Below are 23,513 nucleotides of genomic sequence, written 5' to 3' on the forward strand. Positions count from 1 at the left end.
TGCATCTTCCGTCTTACACTCCCAAGCCTTTGATAGTCCGGCATCTGGGTAAACAGTAGGGTGGCATTTGCTAACATCTTAGTCACCTAATCCATTTGGTTGATTTATGCATTTGTCTTGCTCTTAATCTTGGGGTGTGGTACTGCTTCTCATTTTCACGCTGCAAAAAAAAAAGTTGTTATTTTCAAGGCTATGATGCATCTGCCGGTTAAAAGCTATAAACTATATTTCCATAACCCTTTATTGTCTCAAAGTGTGCATCTAAGGAAATGTCTCAGCAAACGGAAGTAGTATTGACTCGTTGTCTAATGGATCTACAACAAAAAACACTGCTCTAAGGAGGACAGTCTAAGGACTATGGCCCCAAACCTATAAGTAATGGCTGAAATTTAATCATCACTAGCAAATGAATGAATCTGTGCCAGGAGGTACTGCAGGAAAAAAACCTGGTTTGGACAAAATAAATACGCAAGTACTTCCTGAAGGATGGCTGCACTGCTTTCTGCTTATGATTGGGAAAGTTCAGGTTAAGTTTACTAAGGGGGATATTTCTGTAAAATCTTTCTTGATGAAAGTCAAGTCCGTAATTTAAAAAGGCTGTCATACTGTCTGCGATCTATTTATCAAAGTAGAATGGAAGACACTTCCCTTCAAATTTATAGCTTCGTCAGCTTGTAAACGTAGAAATAAACTGAAGTAGAAGGTGTTGTGTTATTTTAAAAACTGATTACTTTCTGGAAAAGACCTCTGTCTCTGTTTACTTGTCTCATTATTGTGACAGCAGTTCTCTGATAGCAGGATGCTGCCGCTCCTCGTTAGACAGGCAAGCACATAGGTGTGTTTGTGGGGGCTGGATGTCCTCTGGATGGACTTTGTCCTTTGTCTTCCCAAATTGCCCTTTGTGGGCTACTGCAACCAAGCACTGGGAAAGTCTTGATTTCAAAGGTGTGTGTCTTGTATTCCTGGCTTCAGCCTTCAGCTGTCAGAGCACCCTGTAATCTTCATCTGCCCCAAAAGTGTAAGATGGGATCCCTGCGCGTTAACTTTTTGATGTTACTTTCAAAACTACTGACTGAAGACCTCTTTGTAATCAATGAACCACCTTTGGAGACTGATCTGTCTGGATCTACTACAGTGGTTGTAAAATGACAGGCAAAGATGGTTAAACTTAGGTGAAAGCAACATCATTCATTTTTCTTAGAGCATCCTGGAAAGGGTTATGTCCAGGCATAGGGGACCAAATGTTCAGAGGAGCTCAGCTTTCAGGTTAGGCGCTTAAATGAGGTCGGTTTTTCACCTTTGTTTCTCTCAACATAAACTAGAAGGTGCTTAGCAGGGCTGCAGTGTGCAGTTTGAAATCTCTGCTCAGTGTCAAAAATAAAGGAATGACAAAAGGAGCTGGATCTGATGTCTCAGGAAATTGCAGCGTTTTAGCACCATTGATCTCCAGTTGGGGAAAGAGTTGAAATGCTTCAATAGATGGTTCACAGAGCACAAAGGTCTTTTACTTCATTAATTTGTATTGATAACAGAATATTTCAGCACTTATAAATTGTACTGTTGGCTTTGTTAATCTCCTACAGGCTGCAGGCCCCATATGGGGTTGTAGTTCCAGAACATTTTGTGCCTTTTTATCCTCCATTTCTCAGAGCACCTTCTGCTCATAGAATGGTTTAGGTTGGAAGGGACCTTAAGGATCATCTAGTTCCAACCCCCCTGCCATGGGCAGGGACATCTCCCACTAGACCAGGTTGCTCAAAGCCCCGTCCAGCCTGGCTGTGAACACTTCCAGGGATGGGGCATCCACAGCTTCCCTGGGCTAGGAGAGTTCTTCCATGAGCTCTGTGGCTCCTCAGAAGCATTGCATTTTGGACCATCTGAAGGAGAAAAGTGCTTTGGCCAGAAGAGCAAACTGCTCTTTCTTTCTCCCCCACATCCCATCAGCAGTTAGATATGCTGAATTTGCAGTGTGCAAGACCACAGTGAAACAATAATCGTTTTCCTACTCGCGTGAAAAGCTGGAACCATCAAAAAGGTTAGGGTGGATGCTTGGATGCTGGGTATAGCACAAGGTCTTAGTTCTAGCTTTTTCATTTAGAAAAAAATAAACATTTGACCCATAAAAAGCAATGTTTTGTTTTGTTTTAGATTTCTGTACACCAACTTATTTGCATCAGTAGATAGCTAAACTGTATCAAATATAAGTATATCGAGTTTTGAGTTTTGCCTATTAAGGTAATTTAGCTAATAATTTTAAATGATTTTTCACACTAGTAGTTTGCGCTTTTTTTTTTTCCACCAGGTTTTTTTATTTGATTTTATGTTATGTTGTTTCCTTGAGCATTCATAACAATCGATTTAGGCAATAAACCTTGTGGTGGCAATCCAATAAATAAGGGAGACCCCATAAAGCGATATCGAAGTAGGAGACTTACTGTGAATTGCTTGAGCAACAACGTTCCCCTTTGGGTGCTGAGCTGCCAACAAGTAACACTGACTTATGTGCATATCCATGCTGCTGTGAAGTAAGGATGGACTGCTGCTTTCTCCCTAGAAATCCACTAAGATCTTCTAACAAAGGATTATTTTCGGGAGGTGTGGAGCCAAATGTGACATATGATAGCAAGATCTAATTGGGGGCGTCACAACCACCTCTGTGTTGTAGGTATAGAATAGAGTGCTTTGGCATCAGTGTGTCCTTCAGCCTGCTTGTCAGCTGTTTCTGAATTTGTGGTAGAGGAGTGAGTCCTGGGAAACTGAGGTACCGCACTTTTTTTTCCCCCCTTTTCTCTGTTAGGGGAAGTGATGATGATGAGAGGGAACCTGAGTACCCTGGCAGGGTGAGGATGAAAAAGCTGCAGTACGAAAAAATACTGTGTTGAAATAAGGTACTGCCCACTTCCTTTAATCTAGAGCCTGTGAATTCCCCAAAAACAAGCCTGAAAAGAAGAAAAATGAAATTACAACCAAACAATTATGCAGTGACATTAAAACCTGAAGTGCTGCCTCCTGTCAGGAAGGCATACCTCCTATTTCATCCAGTGTTGCACTAAGGTGTTGGCTTAGCCCAAATAAGCGGTCTTGGTGCTATGTGCTATTAAGGTCAAAGCAGAAGGATTGACCGTGTTGGAAGGAGTCCAGGCTGAGTACAAGACTGGGCTGCAGAAGGACAGCTGGGTCCAACGAGAGAGATACTTGCGTGGTGTGGTAAGCAGTGGCCCATCCTTTACCTGTCTCCCCACTCTCAGGTGTTGTGTTGCCAAGGAGAATTCTGCTGAGGATTTCCAGTGAGGTTATCGGTGAGGTGCTGCAAATATTTACTGCTTTGGAAGAGGAGAAAGGACAAAGAGGGAATTTCTTAGAGAGTGAGGGATTGAAGCCGCTATTTCTACTCCAGCTGGCAAATCCTGCCAAGTTGGATGTTGGGTGGAATTTCCATTTCTTCTGCATTTTCTTGCTTTGTATTTTTTTCCTCCCATGTTTCTTTATAGGTATAAGTGAAAAGGGTGTTTCTCTTGTTGTAATTAATGGGGTGAAATCCAGTTGGCGGCCGGTCACCAGTGGTGTACCTCGGGGCTCAGTTTTGGGGCCAGCATTGTTTAATATCTTTACTGATGATCTAGATAAGCGGATTGAGTGCACCCTCAGTAAGTTTGCAGATGACACCAAACTGGGTGGGAGTGTTGATCTGCTTGAGGGTCGGAAGGCTCTACAGAGGGACCTGGACAGGTTGGATCAATGGGCCAAGGCCAGTGGGATGAGGTTTAATAAGGCCAAGTGCCGGGTCCTGCATTTTGGTCACAACAACCCCAGGCAGCGCTACAGGCTTGGGGCAGAGTGGCTGGAAAGCTGCCCAGCAGAAAAGGACCTGGGGGTGTTGGTGGCCAGCCGGCTGAACATGAGCCAGCAGTGTGCCCAGGTGGCCAAGAAGGCCAACAACATCCTGGCCTGTGTCAGGAATAGCGTGGCCAGCAGGAGTAGGGCAGTGATGGTGCCTCTGGACTGGGCACTGGTGAGGCCCCACCTCGAGTGCTGTGTTCAGTTCTGGGCCCCTCACTACAGGAAGGACGTGGAGCTGCTGGAGCGTGTCCAGAGGAGAGCCACCAAGCTGGTGAGGGGTCTGGAGAACAAGTCACATGAGGAGAGGTTGAGGGAACTGGGCATGTTTAGTTTGGAGAAGAGGAGGCTGAGGGGGGACCTCATTGCCCTCTACAACTCCCTGAAAGGAGGGTGTAGAGAGGTGGGTGTTGGCCTCTTCTCCCAAGGGAATAATGGCAGGAGCAGAGGAAATGGTCTGAAGTTGGGGCAGGGGAGGTTTAGATTAGCTATTAGGAAGAATGACTTTCCTGAGAGGGTGGTCAGGCACTGGAACAGCCTGCCCAGGGAGGTGGTGGAGTCACCATCCTTGGAGGTATTCAAGAAACGTGTAGATGTGGCACTTCAGGGCATGCTCTAGTGCCCAAGACTGTGGTCTGTGTTGGTTTTTGTTTTTGTTTTGTTTTTGGCATTTGGTGGGGTTTTTTTGGTTTGTTTGTTTGTCTTTTTTTTTTGTTTGGTTTGGGGGGTTTTTTGGTTTTGTTTTGTGGTTGGACTCGATCTCAAGGGTCCCTTCCAACCAAGAAGATTCTGTGATTCTGTGAGGTATGTCCTCTCGTACTACACCTTACAGATCAATGCTTTAAAATTCAGAAGAACATTCTCCTAGTGCTCTATGTCATGTCTCTGAAGTGCTGCCTGACCTGTTGTGGGGCTAGTGCTGTTCGGGGTGACTTAACAGATTTTAGGTTTCTGTGGTGCATAGCAGAAAATATGAAATTTGAGGTAGGGTTACGGGTGAAGTACTCTCAGAATCTGACATCATCAGTTAAAGACACGAATTCAAAAACTATAATTTGATCTGCCCCTAGTGACAACTGTAAAAAGCATTACTCTAAAAGGAGTCCTGAGTAACATGCTCTGACATGCTCTGGGCAATCCTGCTTCGGCAGGGGAGTTGGACTAGATGATCTTTATGGTCCCTTCCAACTCTAAAAATTCAGTGAAAATCAGCTTGAAATAACAAAAATGTAATGAATATAGGAATGTTGGAATGAGGATGGGGAGTAAGGTAAGGGGCTAGCAGGGAACCTGCAGGTAAAACAGGGAAAATCAAATTGCTGCAAACACCTCTGCATCCTTACCAATCAATGTATGATACTGCTCATCAGTGGTTTGGTTTTTAGTAATTTAGCTGAAAAGCTTATGGGAATATTTGGACCACCCAGGACTCAGCAGTGCTTGCTGTGAATGGCGTAGCATTGCCTAGTGCTTTGGTAGGCCCTGGTTTTTATTAAGAGCCTTTCAAAAAGGAGATATTTTTGCGTCTCTGCCCGCTACAAACCCACACAGTTGTTCAATGCATAGCAGCTTCTGTGTCTGTATAGCACGTGATGCTTTGCATATTGGGCAGGTGCAATGCCTGGAGACGTAAAGAAGGCGTATAAGGGAGATGCTGGCCTGGGGGCAAGTTTGCTGGCAAACACTGTTTGCATTCAGACGGCAAAAATGTGGTGACCAATGGCTCCCAAGAGGGCAAACGTTCTTTTGGATGGAAGAGTGCGGAGTAGAACCTGTGCCTAGCTCTGGACATCATCTGGACATCTTAGCTCGGTCTCGCTGTAGGTGCTGGGAAGAGTCAGAGAGGTGAGGGAGGAGGAGCTGCTCTGGAGGGAGTGTGAGATCAGGAGCCATCTGCAGCCCTGCGCTATTTAATCAGAGGAGGAAGAGCTTAATCCAGTGGGACGCAGATAATTTCCAGTCATCTCAAGCAAGCTTTGACTACAAAGAGATTGGGAATCTCTGATCTGAGGCTTATGCTGCATTAATGGAAACAAGCCCAATTCTAGCTAGCGGAAAGCCTATGGCCATGGATATGGCCTGTGGTGCTGGATGTCAGAGCATGTTTAAGGACATGAATATTTTATTTGAGTCAGAAGAATTCACAGTGGAGTAGCCCAGACAAGGGAGCATTTCTAAAATGAAAAAAAAGAGAAGATAAGGTACAGATAAAAAGAACAAAAATCCACAGATTTTTAAAAATGAGGTGAAGGGAATTAGTTAATCTGTGTAATGATGTAAGCACAAAGGACTTCAGAGCTGTGTGGACTTGGCTTGAGAGGCAGAGGAACAGCAGGATTTAAGGATGTAGTAGCCTAGCAAAGACTTTATATCCACTCTTGGGAGAGACTTTTCTGGGTTCTGGCATGGAAATAAGGTGTCGGCGAGTTCTTACACAAGTTTAGAGACACTGACTTGGTGGGAGAGGTGACAGCTTGCAGGGACAGGCAGCAGGGGAAGAGTCGGAGACTGCAGCTCCGCAATTGTGGGCACCCCAAAGAATCATGTCTAATAGTGACCCTTCCCCATTTTCAGCTGCCTTGCTAAATGCAGTGCAATGAAACAGAGGTAAAACATGAAAAATCCAGTAATAAAGAACTTCTTATCCTCCTGCTCTTGATCCTGGAAGTGGCTCCCAGCTTTTGGGAAAGAGATAAGGGAAGAACCACTCTACTCAAAAGATTTGTCCGTTTGTCCAACTAACAGATAAACTGGAAGGGCAAAACTCTGCCTGTCTGCTTCCGGACAGTCCCAAGCGTTGGTCGCTATTTTTCCTTTTTCCTCCACGCGATACTGACAAGGACTTGGTTTTCAACTTGGCCAGTCTCCGAAACAGGCCATATCTTTTAGCAGTACCGCTTTGTAGTCACTGGTAAACACCCTGCCAACCAAGTTCAGGGTAGGAGGGAAAGTGTTTTCCTGGTCAGCAATACCACTGGACGAAAAGAGATTTTGAGGATGTCAGTTTATACAAAATATTTTCTAGGAGATAAATGGGAATGGGTCTGTTTTTTAAAGTTCAGAGAGCTCCTCCTGGCCATTTCAAAAGGAACATTTTGAGCCCCCAACCCCTGTTTATAATTGTTTTCCTTCACTCCTTAAAGAGTATTTCTAGGTTATTTTTGGACTCTGAAATGAAAGTCGGACAAAACAAAATGGTATGGTCACTGTGCTGTTCCCCAGAATTCTGTTTGGAAAGAAGCTTTGAATGACTGTTTTTCTTTTTGGGGGAGGGACAGCGAGGTGTCAGCATTCCTTGCCGAACTTAACGCTGCTCCCTAACAACAAGTCTGTGTGAGAAGGCTGTGTCTAATGGCAGCTGTACTTTATTATCAAGACCAGATGCCTCTTCTACAGGGGGGAAAAAAAAAAAAAAAAGAAAAGTCCTCTACTCCTTGAAGACAATACTGTTTCAAAAAATAAAAATAGCTGTTTGCTTTCTTCAAAACAAATGCAACTTGATAAGTAGCTTTTGGGGTGAATATTGATATAATTAAGTTCCCTGCAGTTTTCTACACCGTAGGTGTCTAAAACAATACTGCAATACAATAACTAATTTTCTATGGTGTAACGTAAACATTGAGGTGGTTCTTATTTTTACATGTTTACTTTTGAGAACCCAGCCACAAACTTCAATTTAAAAGGTACTGGGTGAGCTCAGGGTGTTTTTTTTCCAGGGTTTGTTATCAAAACATGACATTCATATAACAATACCTCGCTCTTTTCTTGCAAATCCCTGAACAGCTCTCAAGGCATCCAGCTTCACTGTGCTTAAAAACAAACAAACAACAAAAAACCACCCACAAAACCCAACCAACCAAACAGCAAAACCAACCAACCCTGGGACTGCCCTCGTCCCTTCTGAGTTGCAGGCGTTGATTTCTGTTGGGCAAAGTAAATGCTTGCTGTTAAGTGCTTAAAGGTGTGGGGTTTGGAAGTTTGGTTTTGAGGTGTTTGTGGTTTGTTTGGTTGTTTTTTGTTTTTTTTTTCTTAAACCCGTAGAGAGCACTGAAGTTTAGGCTCCTTTCCAGCAAGTTTTTCTTCTCTATATTCTGGCCTCCCCACAGACACTTTAAGAGTCACTGACTTCTGACTCCGGGAGACGGTCCGTATGGCTGCAAATACATCCTTTTCACGACCGTCAGATCTCATAGTGAAATACCTCTGCGTGGCATGATCGTCTGCGTTCAGGAGAGGATGGGCAAAGATTTGGACTGCTTAGCAGAAGTAATCATAACTTTCCTTTGAAGCTGAGTGGTTTAGGAGATCCGAATGCAATATTCAAGTAGATAAATGGAAGCTTAGCAGCTTCTTTCTTCTCCCTCCCCACCAATATTTGACCCCACTCAAAGATGCCAGCCAAATGAAGCTGTGATTTCTTCCCAGTGTGCGGAAGGGTGTTCATTGGCTGCATCTGGATCAAAACTGTGTGGGGAGAGTTTGGCAGAAGAACAAATGTATGAAATTATTCCTATGCCACAGTGTTTGCCTGATTAGGATTTCTATCATATTACAAAAACAAAAAAAGAAAAACGAATATATTTTAACCCCCCCCAAAAAATCAAACAAAAAACATAATTAAATGCTTCTGATTAAAAGGCATTTAGCACCTCTCCTAAAGAGGAAATTTGTGTTACGTTTGGTTGAAGGTTGGCAGCCTTCAAGCAAGTGAAGTACATGTTAAAGTATTAAAACATTTTCTGTCATTTCACTCCTGGGTTATGATGCACTGGCCGTTAATCTGGAATGACAAGTAATTTTGCTGGGGATGGTCTTTTTCTTTATTAGCACTCCTTAATTGCAAAATGGAGGCTTAAATGGGAAGCTTACTCTAGAAAAGCATTTGCTGTTTGGAAACAAATGCTAGCTATATGGTGGTTTAAGTAGCCACAGTTCCTGGTCGCTTGGTTTCAGGTTGACTCTTGAGGACTTGGGACCGTTGATCAATGGGGTTCCAGGTCACTTCTGCAAACGTAGCTTTGTTCTTGGATCTTGTTGTTGGTCAGATTGTAAAAACAATCTGAAAACTTTTGTAGATGAGATTAAATTAATTTTGAGCTGGGAATTAGGAGTTTGGAGCTTTGCTCCTAATTTTGCAACTGATTGCCTTTTATGGCCAAGAGTTACCTGTTCTTTTTTGGTCTTGTTTCCTTTTCCAGGGTTTAGTTAATGGCACTACAGGCACTTTCGAGTTCTCTGTACCTGTGTAGAGTGCTTAGCATCGCGTGGACTGTTTTCAGCAACTCCTCTGGATTATACGGTAATATAATAGTCCTAATGAAAGCAATGGGGTGGAATAGCTACATTGCTGGCTTGTGGAGCTTGTGGACACGCTTCCTTTTGGCAGGATAACTCCTCCAACATGTAGTGTATTGTGCTTTCTTTCAAGCATCTCTCTTAATCACAGAATGATATGGGGTTGGAAGGGACCTCTGGAGATCATCTAGTCCAACCCCCCTGCCAGAGCAGGTCCACCCAGAGCAGGTCGCACAGGAACTTGTCAAGGTGTGTTTGAATGTCTCCAGAGAAGGAGACTCCACCACCTCCCTGGGCAGCCTCTTCCAGGGCTCTGCCACCCTCAAAGGAAAGAAGTTCCTCCTCATGTTTAGGTGGAACTGCTTATATTCAAGTTTGTGCCCATTTCCTCTTGTCCTGTCACTGGGCACCACTGAAAAAAAGACCAGCCCCATCCTCTTGAAACCCTTCCTTTAAGTATTTATAAGCATTGATCAGATCCCCCCTCAGTCTTCTCTTCTCCAGACTAAAAAGACCCAAGTCCCTCAGCCTTGCCTCATCAGAGAGATGCTCCAGGCTCCTCATCAACTCTGTAGCCCTCTGCTGTACCCTCTCCAGCAGTTTCCTGTCCTTCTTGAACTGGGGAGCCCAGAACTGGTCCTAGTGCTCCAGATGGGGCCTCACCATCTAAAATACAATTTTAGAAATGGCTGCGTGCCCAGCAGTCTTGTGTTGGCCTCTTCTCCAAGGGAATAATGACAGGAGCAGAGGAAATGGTCTGAAGTTGGGGCAGGGGAGGTTTAGATTAGCTATTAGGAAGAATGACTTTCCTGAGAGGGTGGTCAGGCACTGGAACAGCCTGCCCAGGGAGGTGGTGGAGTCACCATCCCTGGAGGTCTTTAAGAAACATGTAGACGTGGCACTTCAGGGCATGCTCTAGTGCCCGAGATTGTTGGGTTGTGTCTGTTTGTGGGTGGGTGTGGGCTGTGGTTGTGGGTGTTTGTTTTGTGTGGGTTTTTTTTGTTTTGGTTTTGGTGTTTGCTTTTTTTTTTGTTTTGTTTTGTGGTTGGACTCGATCTCAAAGGTCCCTTCCAACCAAGAAGATTCTGTGATTCTGTGAAAATTTTGTGACAGCTGTTACTGCTATAGCCAGCTAGGAAGGTAGAAAGGTAGCTCAAAGGTTCCATCCCCAATCCTCTTTCTAGGTGGAAGAGTCTTTCTCACTTATAAAGGGGTGGACAAACTCCTTCAGCAAGAATGAAATCTAACAGCAGGAAAACTTTCTTGCTTACAGCCGAAGGCACATCAGTCGGTGGCTTTTCCTGTGTGCTTGGGCTATGCGTAGTCCTCCAGGCTGTCTGATTTTTGCCTGTACTCTAATACTGTCCAGTGGAGCCCTCCATCCCTCTCTTTGAAATGTCTCACGATTCACTTGTGCTTTTGATGTTCTTCCTCTTGGCTGTTTCAAAGCTGGACTGTGGTTGTTACCCTTGCCAACTGCAGCAAGGCTTGCCGGAAGCTGAAAAATATTTCTATGGCTTCTGCTTAGCTGTGTACTTTTCAGGTATGCTCAACTGTGTGTTAAAAGCCAGTTATATTAAAAAAATAAAAGTCACTTATGAAACTGGGAATTAGAGCCTTTTAAAATTTAAACCAAACCCCTCTTCAGAATGGGCTGGAGTAAATATAACTTCATAACTAAATCCCACAGGTTGGATTTTTTCCACTTTTTTTTTTTTTTTTGTTTTGTTTAGGCTGTTCTATTGCTTCCTTACAAGAGCAATGATATTTCTTTTCCATGAGAGAGAACATTTGTCTACTGTAACATTCAAGGATTTTAATGCTCTTAACATTAGAGAAAATGGGGAGGGGGGGAGCTGTTATTTCTCTTGGGTCCTCTTATAGAATTTTTGCTTCATTCTTCACACATTTAATCTCCTGCTCATTTTTGCTGAGAATATCTCATGCAGTGGTGTTTAAGTCAATATTTGAATCTGCTCCAGAAAGAACAGGAAAATGCCAGAATTCACTTTGTGAGCTTGAGTCATCGTTGCCAGGGGATGTTGTTGACGTCTCTTTTTGGTCCTTGTTACAAATGAAACTTCTGGATGCTGGTGGTTGGTTGCTTCACAGATGTCCATACTGTGTTTCAAGGGAGGCCGGGTGGAGCATCATCTGAAGGATGGTATCTCCCTCCGAGAAGGTTTGAGATGGTGCAGTATCATGCAGTGCCACAGAAAAGTTGTTATATCTGGATGTCAGTAGAATTTTACTGCCATGTCATCCAGAGGTGAATTGACTGAATTTTGCAGTGCTTCATTTTTCTTAAAGACTCCGGAAACTGGAATTTCATGAGATTGGCAGCTTTCATTTTAAAATGTCATGTTTCTGACTTCTGACATGTTGCCCTCTTCCTATCTACTGATGGAAGAAACAAGTGATGAATGAAGCGTGAAAAAAAAAAGAACAGGAGGAAACTAAAACAAATATTCCATCACTTTTTTTATTTAAAATCCTTGCTTTTAAGCCTGCTGTGTGTATTCTTGGAACACAGAAGATTTGGGAGCTGGGTGTTGGCAGCGCTGCAGCTGACATCCTGCTCTGTGTATTGTCCCGCTTCCTCTGTTTTCATCCGACATACAAATTTTTAAGGCCAAAGGGACCCTTATCATCACCTGCAGTTCACAAATGAAAGAACTTCACTCAGTAATTCATGCAATTTTTATTAACTGTGTAATGGAAGGGCAATTAAGATACAGGTGAAATACAGACCATGACTGTTTGGGATTAGAGTAAGAAAAGAGTCCCGTGGCTAAATCAAAGGATTTGCTCTGTCTCCTGTATGTATTCATGTAAGCCAAATATATGTATTAGAATGTGTTTTGACTGGGAAGTGTTTTTCCTAGAGCTGTAAAATGCCATATAAAATAAGATGGTATTGCATAAATGCAAATATTAGGAGGTTTAGAAAGCCGTTTGGCAAGCAGATGTGTGGCGTTCTATCTTACAGATCTCTCCAATGTTATTAGGAAGCTGATGTCTAATAAAACTTAATTCCATAACATTAAAATACTCACTTATTTGTCATGGCAAAAGCCTGGCTTGTGGGAGAAAAGGGTGGAAGGGAGTGCTTCTGGTCACTAGGCAACACATTGCCACATTCCTGCTTTGGTGCCAATGAGACATTACAGGGTAAGCGTGGGTGAAATATTGTGATTACAGGAGTAGCTTTCAGAGTGAAGAAATTACCATATGCAGATAAACCAGGAAAAGAACAGCAATGAGTGCATTATTGATGTGATGGGGGAAAGGAAAGCTGTGACACATAAAACTCGAAAAAGCTGCAGAGCTCTCTTAAGGGTTATAGCCAGGCAGTTTCTCCTGCCTGTGTTGCAGAGAACATTGCTAGTGCTGGTCTTGGTGGGGGCAGGCTACATAGGAAAAGCTGGCCACACGAGGACTGAAGATTTTGCTGGTGTAAAATGTGGAGGATTAACTTGCTTTAGCAATGGGATAGTAAGTGCAGGAGGTCTGGTTTGAAATGGAAGCGAATTGAGCTGAAGGGTGGTAAGTAAGAAATTCTTTACTGTGAGGGTGGTGAGACACTGGAGCAGGTTGCCCAGAGAAGCTGTGGATGCCCCATCCCTGGAGGGGTTCAAGACCAGGCTGGATGTGGCTTTGAGCAACCTGCTCTAGTGGAGGTGTCCCTGCCCATGGCAGGGGGGCTGCAACTCGATGATCTTTAAGGTCCCTTCCAACTCAAACCATTCTATGATCTATGATTCTAAGTGCTGTGAGGGGTGTCAACCCAGTATTTCCAGCTCTAGGCATCTGCGCCGGGAACCCCAAGCGTTCAGAAAACACAATAACCTGTCTTACTCTGTCCTCACTCCTCTAGAGAAGCCCCGTGACTGGTGGCGGCTTGGGGACAGATGGAGAACTGTCCTGTTCATAGATTCATAGATTGGTCCAGGCTGGAAGGGACCTCCAAAGGTCATCTAGTCCAACCTCCCCGCAGTCAGCAGGGACACCCCCAACTAGACCAGGTTGCCCAGGGCCTCGTCGAGCTTCACCTTGAATATCTCAAGGGAAGGGGCCTCAACCACCTCCCTGGGCAACCTGTTCCAGTGTTCCACCACCCTCAGAGTAAAGAACTTATTCCTAATATCCAATCTAAATCTCCCCTTCTCCAACTTAAAACCATTGCCCCTCGTCCTGTCACTGCAGGCCTTTGTAAACAGACCCTCCCCAGCCTTCCTGTAGGCCCCCCTCAGGTACTGGGAGGCCGCTATGAGGTCTCCCCGGAGCCTCCTCTTCTCCAGGCTGAACAACCCCAGCTCCCTCAGCCTGTCCTCATAGGAGAGGTGCTCCAGTCCCCTGATCATTTTGGTGGCCCTCTTCTGGACCCGCTCCATCAGGTCCATGTCCTTTCTATATTGAGGGCTCCAGACCTGCACACAGTACTCCAGGTGAGGTCTCACCAGAGCAGAGTAAAGTGGCAGAATCCCCTCTCTGGATCTGCTGGCAACACTTCTTTTGATGCAGCCCAGGATGTGATTGGCCTTCTGGGCTGCGAGAGCACATTGCCTGCTCATGTCCAGCTTCTCGTCCAGCAGCACCCCCAAGTCCCTTTCCTCAGGGCTGCTTTCTAATACCTCATCCCCCAGGCTGTATTTATACCGAGGATTGTTTCTTCCCAGGTGCAGAATCCTGCACTTGCTTTTGTTGAACCTCATGAGGTTCATCTGGGCCCATCTCTGCAGCCTGTCCAGGTCCCTCTGAATGACATCCTGTCCCTCTGGTGTATCGACAACACCACACAGCTTGGTGTCATCTGCAAACTTGCTGATGGTGCTCTCAATCCCTCTGTCTGTTGTTGATAAAAATGTTAAACAGTACCGGTCCCAGCACGGACCCTTGAGGGACACCACTAGCCACTGCTCTCCATCTGGACTTCAAGCCATTGAGTACCACCCTCTGGGTGTGACCATCCAGCCAATTCCCTATCCACTGAACAGTCCACCCATCAAATCCATATCCCTCCAATTTGGCAAGCAGGATGTTGTGAGGGACCGTGTCAAAGACCTTACTGAAGCCCAGATAGATCATGTCCATAGATTGTCCCTTATCTTATCTGTTCCACCTGCGTGCATGCAAAGCCCCTCTCAAAAGGCAGAGAGATGATTCGGAACGTTGTGGGGTGGGTGTGAGGGAAGTGCCATCGGTGACTGAAGTCCTCTGGAGGCACGTTTTGAGTCACGCTGCCAGTCCCGTGGCAGAGGGGTCGGGGGTAGATGACAGCCCACCACATTTCTTGTTCCAGGCAGTGCAAAGTCTCAGGCCTCATCTGTTGTTGTTTTGGGATATTTTTTTCCTAGTATAATTTTTATTCTTTAAGCCACATATGAACTACTTGTATGGAAATATTTTTGTGTTCTTTTCCTCTTGGAAGTACTGTTTTCATTTAACCGATGTTTGCCTGTCCCGCCAAGGGCTGTTGGGAGAGTACACTGCTTTGCAGGCAGAAAGGTTCAAACCACTTGGACTGATTAAAAAAATAATCTTCCCCAATGTGTGGTCTATCAAGAATATGCAACTGCGCGATACAGTAGGAAGGGGTTTATTACAGTTATACAGATTATGTCTATAACTTCTGGGCTTTGTGCTTCATTCTCAACTTACATTGCTAAAGATAACACTCCACGCTATCATGCGCTTGATATATGCTACTTTGTGTAATGTTTTGACGATTACATGCTGATAGCAGGTTCTGTCTAATAGGAAAGTGTCAATAATTTTTTGCATTTATACTTAACAATTATATCCTGGCCAATGAAGGAAAATGCTCGTGAATTATCGTCTTTGTCTAGTTGCAAATGCTACAGTAGTTGATAATTTAAACAGTATCTCCTAAATTAAATTCCTGTTGAGCAAAACCATTATTTACTGGCGTTTAAATTTCATCATGCTGTTTTCATATAGTCTTTACTCAGTTTACATTTGTTTGCATTGGTGCCAAAAACACTCCTTTGGAGATCCACAGTGCTTAACAGCTTTGGATGGCTGGCGCAACTTTAGCTTCCAAAATTATTATTTTTCTTCTCTTCTCAAACTACGAGTCTAATTTCAACTCCTGTGCTCTGGATCCGGTGTTAATTGGATAGCACGCAAGCTCAGTCATGCGTTTGGTTAATCATGCAGGAACGATGCAGAGCTGGGCACCACAGCTCTGAGCATCTAGAACATCTTCACCAGAAGTATCCACGCCGTGTCTGGTTGTGGCTTTTGTCTCTTCAGAAGTATGTCCCCTACCTGTGGTGTTTTGGGGTTTTTTTGTTGGTGGGGTTTTTTTGTTGTTGTTTTTTTTCTTTTTAAGGAAGCTTAAACTATCCCTTTGCTATTCCTAGAGAAAGTCTATGCAGGCATGCATGCCTACACTCCTGACCTGGAAGCTGGGAGCCTGCCTTCGGCGCTGGTGAGGCCCCACCTCGAGTGCTGTGTTCAGTTCTGGGCCCCTCACTACAGGAAGGACATGGAGCTGCTGGAGTGTGTCCAGAGGAGAGCCACCAAGCTGGTGAGGGGTCTGGAGAAGAAGTCATATGAGGAGAGGCTGAGGGAACTGGGCATGTTTAGTTTGGAGAAGAGGAGGCTGAGGGGGGACCTCATTGCCCTCTACAGCTCCCTGAAAGGAGGGTGTAGAGAGGTGGGTGTTGGCCTCTTCTCCCAAGGGAATAATGTTAGGAGCAGAGGAAATGGTCTGAAGTTGGGGCAGGGGAGGTTTAGATTAGATATTAGGAAGAATGACTTTCCTGAGAGGGTGGTCAGGCACTGGAACAGCCTGCCCAGGGAGGTGGTGGAGTCACCATCCCTGGAGGTCTTTAAGAAACGTGTAGACGTGGCACTTCAGGGCATGCTCTAGTGCCCGAGATTGTGGGGGTTTTTTTTGTGTGTGTGTATGTTTGGACTCAGTGATCTCAAAGGTCCCTTCCAACCATGAAGATTCTGTGAGTGTCTGCCTGGAAACCCCAGGGTAGACTTGCAAGCAGGTGACTTGCTGCCAGCAAGGATCAGTCTGGAATAATGCACATCTTGCTGTTGCTTTGCATTAGTTTTTAGTCTGCCAGTTTCATGGATGTATGTGCTTTTAGATCATAAGGAAACAGTTACTCTAGCGCTATGTAAAATATGGTAATAATGACAACCATAAAAGCTCATCATTGTTTCTAATTTGATCAGATGTTAGGTTTTTGTTTTTTTTTTTTTCTTGAAGATGTGAAGGAGTTACAGGATAGAGGAGAAAGGCTTTTATTTCTTCTCTCTGTGCTCCACATCACTGCCTTTTTTTTGCTGTAATGCTATCCTTTCCTCCAGTATCTCAGCTGCTTTGCCTGCTAGCTGTCATCACCCCAAACTGGCAAGGAGACCATCAGCACTAAAGCAGACTTTCCCCTTCCAGGTATTTGTCTGTGTTTGCCTCCAGCAGAAACATGACTCTGAAGGAAGTTCAGTGAACTTTTTCAGAGAATGGCTGAGTAACAGTGACAGAAACAAGAGCTGATAGAAAGTAATAAGCATTAAAGTAATTTGAGAGCCTGGGTAGAAACCTTCTACCTTAATTTAGCATGAGAAAGTACATTTATAAGGATTTCCAGGTAGCATCAAGTTCTTAAGATGGTGTAAAGGGATGGCAGAGCTTAGGAATAAGAGGAGAGCTTCATAGTTAACGTACTTAGCTGAAGAGATGCCAGTTGATTGGTTTGAAGTGCCATTGCCTAATTAGCTTTACATTTAAAAATAAAAAATAAAACTCAAGTCTGCCCGTCAGGCAAAAATCATAGATCTGGGAAGAAAACAGATCAGAAGATTGAGATGTCTGAAACTGGGCAGGTACGATGGCAACAGGGAGTGTGCATTTGCAGGGGACGGCGAACTTGTGAGGCCCTGTGGGCAGTAAAGCCAAGGCAGCTCTATGGATAATGAGAAAATGACTGGCTGTATGACTGTTCATAACCGTAGAGGGGAGAAGCTTTGGGAGGTAGGCTGGCTGAAAGCTCCGGAGAGTTGCATCCCCCATAAATGGATTATGCTATGCTGTCAATCACGTTAGTTTTGTGCTTTTCCTGTGGAGCAGCCTGTGCTGCTGTGGCCGGGTTCAGGACATCTCATGAGTGTAGAACAAGCTTAATGTATTCTGGCAGTTCCCGTGTTGAAAAGCACACGAGCCATATAGAAAATTAAGCTATGTCAAGTAATTACGGGCAGTATTATTATTATGGTTTAAACTAAACAGAGGTGTCTTACTCAAGATGCATTTCAAACATAGGATAAATCTTTCTTTCAAAACTGAATTTCAGATACTTGATAATCCAGTATTTAATCCAGTCACTCATTAATTTAAGACTATTTTCAAGTTGGAGCATTCAGGGAACTGATTTATGTAGTACTTAGTGGCAGGGATTGCTGGAGAAATTGTGATACTTCTCATCTCTAGGCCCTGCAGATAATGATAAAACTTTCTCAGAACGCCCTCGGCCTTAGGCTTTACCCAACTAAGCCCTGACCCCTCCATGAACCACAAGCCCTGACCCCTCCATGAACCACGCATCAGTGAAGAGGCCTGTTCTCTAGTTTGGCTTATTGGAGGATCAAGATTTAATTTCAGGAAAAGTGTGTTTTTCATTTACTTTATGACATGGAAAGGGGCTAGGTATGTTCTGAGTGCCTTTGAAAATCGTACTCAAATGATCTCCTGCTTGGACAGCCCTAAAAGCTCAGCATATACAAACACTAATTCAGCACTTTTTATAGAGTCTGAAAGCTGCTGCCCTGCTCTGCTGATCCTTTGATCGCTGAGCAGAGGACATCTGAGCACTGTTTTCTAGTCATTGATTAGAACTACGGAGCACCACTCTCAGATCCCCCGGAGACTTGTATCTGTGGATGTGAAACCATCACTAACCTGAGGCAAACGTATTCTGAATTATTAGATTCATTTCTCCTTGTGCGTGACTTGAGAAGTGAAATAGTTCAACATCTTCACTTAATGTTTTCAAGATCTTCCCAGTTATTCAGCACTAAAGTTGCTAATATTAATCCCTCTTAGAAGCCTCTTCCTTTTCTGTCCTGTTTTGGAAGTGATTCCTCTCCTGATTTTATTGTATTGAAGCATTTTGTCTTTGTCCGGTTCATCATGCAGTAGAAGCTGCTGTGTGTTGGGTGTATTGCGTTGTCTTGAGGTAACATCATTAGCGAGTACTTTGATGTTGCTGTTTATATCGTACTGTGTGGGGAAAAGAATTTGATCCAGAAAGGTTTTCTTTCTTATCAAACTCTTTTTTTTTTTTTTTTTTTTTTTTTTTGATGAAATGATGTTGGCTCTAAATGGAGGTAGCAAGAATCATCCCTCCTACACATTACATGACTGCGATCAGGAAAAAAAAAAAATAAATCCATTTCCAACTACTGTTAAATTTTTGTTTCCCTCTCTTTTATAGAATCATTGAAAGTTAAAAAGCTGCTGGCAGCACACAGCTCCTTACATATCTCCACAGGAGGCTTCTGCTTCCTGCATCTGAAAATGAGCTGTAGGAGTGGGAATCAGACCCTAGGATGCTGCTTTTCCTCATCTTCTAGTCAATCCCTTCATTTTGCTATAGTTTAGGAAAACCAAAAAAAATCAGAGAGGTCCAGTATCTTTTGCTCCGACATTAAGCTCTTCTTCCCAAAGCAAAATTTTGCTTTTTAGTCGACTAGAGGAAGGAGGAGGAGGGGGTCTCTACTTCAGAAATGTTCATGCTGCAAGAAAATGGTCTGTTGTTCATATGCATGCTGACTGTGGAAGTCTACATTTCCCCGAGATTGATAGGATCCTTGCAGTGTTCCCAATCATATGTTCCCGAATCAGAATCAGTTCCACATGACTCTGCCTCTCTCTGGCTGGTTCGTTAAAAGGAGAACAACTTTCTACTAGAACATACATATATAATGGAGGGGTTGCCTCTACTCCATCTGTGGACTTCTGTGCTTTGCTACTTGGAGATGATTTCCCCAGGGATGTGCTGACACTCATTCCTCTAGAAAACTTTACAGCTGCTCAAGTATGAATTCAAGAGTTTAATTTTGGGTTTAGGAAGGCCATTACCCCTTAAAGTAGCTGTAAAATGCTGACTCTGGCAAGTAGTGCACTTTTGCATCAAGGACTTCACTGCTGAATTGCTGCCTCCATCATGGGTGATTTCAGTTCCCGTACCAAGTGTACAAAGTGTTTCTTTTGGGGAAGGGTTACCATGATATATAGTTAAAGGAAAGTTTCAGAGAAGCTGAGACAGAGATGGGTAGGTGGTTTCATAACCATGTTCCTGTAGCGGACACCACTGAGAATGAGGCACCTTGTTGACTCGCAAAAGCAGGACTCTGCTTCGGTCCCTACCCTCTGGCACCACAAGAAAAAACAGGTATGAAGCTTTAACAGCTATAGACACACAGGAGCAAGGTCTGCCAGGAGGACGTGCACCAGCAGCACACAGTAGATGTGGTAAAAAAGAGCGACAAGCGCTAGTAGTGGGTGACTCTCAAAGGCCACTGAGGTCCCCATCTGCCATCCTGACAGGGAGTCACGGGCCATGTGCTGCCTTCCGGGAGCTAAGGTCTGATGTGTTGCCAAGAGGGTACCACAACTCATGAGGAGTACAGGCTACTATCCTCTGTTACTCTTTCACGTGGGCATGAATGACACCACAAACCGGATCCTGGGCAGAATCGAGGAAGACTATAAAGCCCTGGGGGTGCAAGTGAAAAAAATTGGTGCCTAGGTTATCTTGTCCTCCATTTTACTAGCTAGAGAAAAGGGAGCAGCCAGAAACGGACAGATAGTGCATATAAATTACTGGCTACGTGGCTGATGGTGTCGTGAGGGTTTTGACTTTTGTGATAATGGGATATTTTTTGATGAATATGGCCTGTCAGAGAGGGATGGAATCCACCTGTCTAGAAGAGGCAAGGGAATCTTTGGCACCAGGCTGGCTGACTTGGTGAGGCAGGCCTTAAACTGAAGGACTCGGGGGATGGGGTCCAAGATGGCAACGCTCACGCCATTGCATCCAACTGGGGAATAAGCCAGGCCAACCAGAGCAGTGACAGATGCTCCTTAGCTGACTCCCAAGTTGAGATTCAGAAGGCCAGCCACCTCAAGAGTGTTTATGGCTGTGGTGGATCCTCTTGCACCCCTCCAAGGAAACGTGCATGCTCAAATCTCTCTCTGAAGTGCCTGGACACCAACGCACGCAGCACAGGGAATAAACAGGAGAAAACTAGAGATCTGTGTGTGGTGACAGGGCCATGATCTCATTGCAATTACGGAGACATGGTGGGATAGCTGGCATGACTGGAACGCTGTCATGGATGGCTGTGGACTTTTTAGGAAAGACAGGCCAGCGGGCAAGGTGGTGGAGTTGCTCTCTACGTAAGATTGCAGCTGGAATGTCTTGAGCTTTGCCTAGGGGTGAATGAAGAGTGCATTGAGAGCTTATGGGTAAGAATTAAGGGGCAGGCTAATATGGGTGACACTGTTGTGGGTGTTTACTACAGGCCACCGGATCAGGAAGAGGAAGTCAATGAGGCCTTCTACAGATAGCTGAAAGTAGCTTCATGATCACAGGCCCTGGTTCTCATGGGGGACTTCAACTACCCTGACCTTTGCTGGAAGAACAACACAGCCAGGCACACGTAGTCCCAGAGACTTCTGCAGGGCATTGATGATAGCTTCTTGACACAGGTGATGGATGAACCAACAAGGAGAGGTGTGCTGCTGGACCTTGTGCTGACAAACAAAGGACTAGTCAGGGATGTGAAGTCTGGGGGTAGCCTTGGCTGCAGTGACCATGAGATGGTGGAGTTTGGGATCCTGCGTGAAAGAAGCAGGACAAAAAGTAGAATTACAACCCTGAACTTCAGGAGAGCTGACTTTGGCCTCTTCAAAGACCTGTTTGGAGGAATCCCATGGGCTAAGGGTCTAGAAGGAAGGGGGGTGCAAGAGAGCTGATAGGTGCTTGGAGAGCACCACTTCCTCCAAGCTCAAGATTGGTGCATCCCTATGAGTAAGAAATCAAGAAAAGGAGGCAGGGACCTGCATGGATGAGCAGGGAGCTTCTGGAAAAACTCAGATGGAAGAAGGAAGTTTACAGGATGTGGAAAAAGGGACTGGCCACTTGGGAGAAGCATAGGAACGTTGTCAGAGTATGCAGGGATGCAATGAGGAAGGCTAGGGCCTACTTGGAATTAAATCTGGCAAGGGATGTCAAGGACAATAAGAAAGGCTTCTTCAAGGACATCAGCAGTAAAAGGAAGACAAGGGAAAATGTGGGCCCACTGCTGAATGAGGTGGGTGCCCTTGTGATGGAGGGTGCAGAGAAGGTAGAGTTACTGAATGCCGCCTTTGCTTCAGTCTTTACTGCTAAGGCCAGCCCTCAGGAACCCAGACGCTGGAGGGAGGAGAGAGAGCCTGGAGAAAGGAAGATTTTCTCTGAGTTGAGGACAATTGGGTTAGAGATCATTTAGGCAAACTCAACACCCACAAATCCATGGGCCCTGATGGGATGGACATACGAGTGCTGAGGAACTGGCAGATGTTATTGTGAAGCTGCTCTCCATTATCTTTGAAAGGTCATGGAGAGGTGCCTGAGGACTGGAGTCACGCCAGTCTTCAAAAAGGGTAAGAAGGAGGATCCAGCAAACTACAGGCCAGTCAGCTTCACCTCCATCCAGGGAAAGGTAATGGAACAACTCATTCTGTATGTCATCTCTATGCATGTAAAAGAAAAAAGGTCATTGAGATTGGTCAGCATGGATTCACCAAGGGGAAATCATGCTTGACCAATCTGATAGCCTTCTATGATGGAATGACTGCCTGGGTGGATGAGGGGAGAGCAGTGGATGTTGTCTACCTTGACTTGAGCAAGGCTTTTCACACTGTCTCCCATAACATCCTCATAGGTAAGCTTAGGAAGTGTGGGTTAGATGAGAGGACATTGAGGTGGATTGAGAACTGGCTGAGTGGCAGAGCTCAGAGGTTGTGATCAGTGTTGTTGTAGGCCTGTAGCTAGTGGTGATCCCCTGGGGTCAGTACTGGCTCCAGTTTGTTCAACATATTCATCAACGACCTGGATGAGGGGACAGGGTGTACCATCAGCAAGTTTGCTGACGATACAAAACTGGGAAGGGTGGCTGACACACCAGAAGGCTGTGCTGCCATTCAGAGAGACCTGGACAGGCTGGAGATTTGGGCAGAGAGGAACCTAATGAAGTTCGGGAAGGTCCGGCGTAGGGTGCTGCACCTGGGGAGGAATAACCCCCTGCACCAGGACAGGTTGGGGGCTGACCTGCTGGAGAGCAGCTCTGTAGAGAGAGAGACCTTGGAGTCGTGGTGGACAACAAGTTGACCATGAGGCAGCAATGTGCCCTTGTGGCCAAGAAGGCCAATGGTCTCCATAAGCGCATTAAAAAGAGCCTGGCCAGCAGGTTGAGGGATGTCTTCCTCCCCCTCTAGTCTGCCCTGGTGATGTCACATGTGGAGTACTGTGTCCATTTCTGGGCTTCCCAGTTCAAGAAGGACCAGGGACTACCGGAGAGAGTCTAGTAAATGGCCACAAAGACTATCAAGGGAATGGAGCACCTCTTTTATGAGGAGAGGCTGAGAGACCTGGGTCTGTTTAGCCTGGAGAAGAGAAGACTGAGAGGGGACCTCATCAATGCTTATAAATATCTAAAGGGTAGGTGTCAAGAGGATGGGGTCAGGCTCTTCTCGATGGTGCCCGGTGACAGAACAAGGAGCAATGGACACAAACTAGAACACAGGAAATTCCATCTCAACATGCGGAAAAACTTCTTTGAGGGTGGAAGAGCCCTGGAACAGGCTGCTCAGAGAGGTGGTGGAGTCTCCTTCTCTGGAGACGTTCAAAACCCACCTGGATGTGTTCATGTCCAGCCTGCTCTAGGTGAACCTGCTTTGACAGGGGGGCTGGACTAGATGATCTCTGAAGATCCATTCCCTCTTTTAACCCTTACAATTCTGTGTGATTCTGTGAAAGTTCTGAGAGTACTTTGAAAAGTATAGCCTCAACTGCAAGTGATTGCATGCACCTGCTTGCAGTCTGCTTTCTGTGAGCATCTTGGATAATAGCGTGTTCTGCCCTTAATTTTCTCAGGGAGTGCTTAATAATTTGTGAGGGATAAGATACTCTAAGGGGAAGTACTTTTTTTTTTTTTTGGACCACTCTTATGACTGCTTCTTTAGGGAGGCTCTACGGCACCATGACTTGACAAGCCTGCTCATATCTGAGGACTGCTATCTAGTTGCAGTAAAAATCAGTTACTCTATTCAGCTTGTAGCGTTTAGCCATCAAGTC

This window comes from Numenius arquata, chromosome 5 (assembly GCF_964106895.1).
Source record: "Numenius arquata chromosome 5, bNumArq3.hap1.1, whole genome shotgun sequence".
Classification (NCBI taxonomy): Eukaryota; Metazoa; Chordata; class Aves; order Charadriiformes; family Scolopacidae; genus Numenius; species Numenius arquata.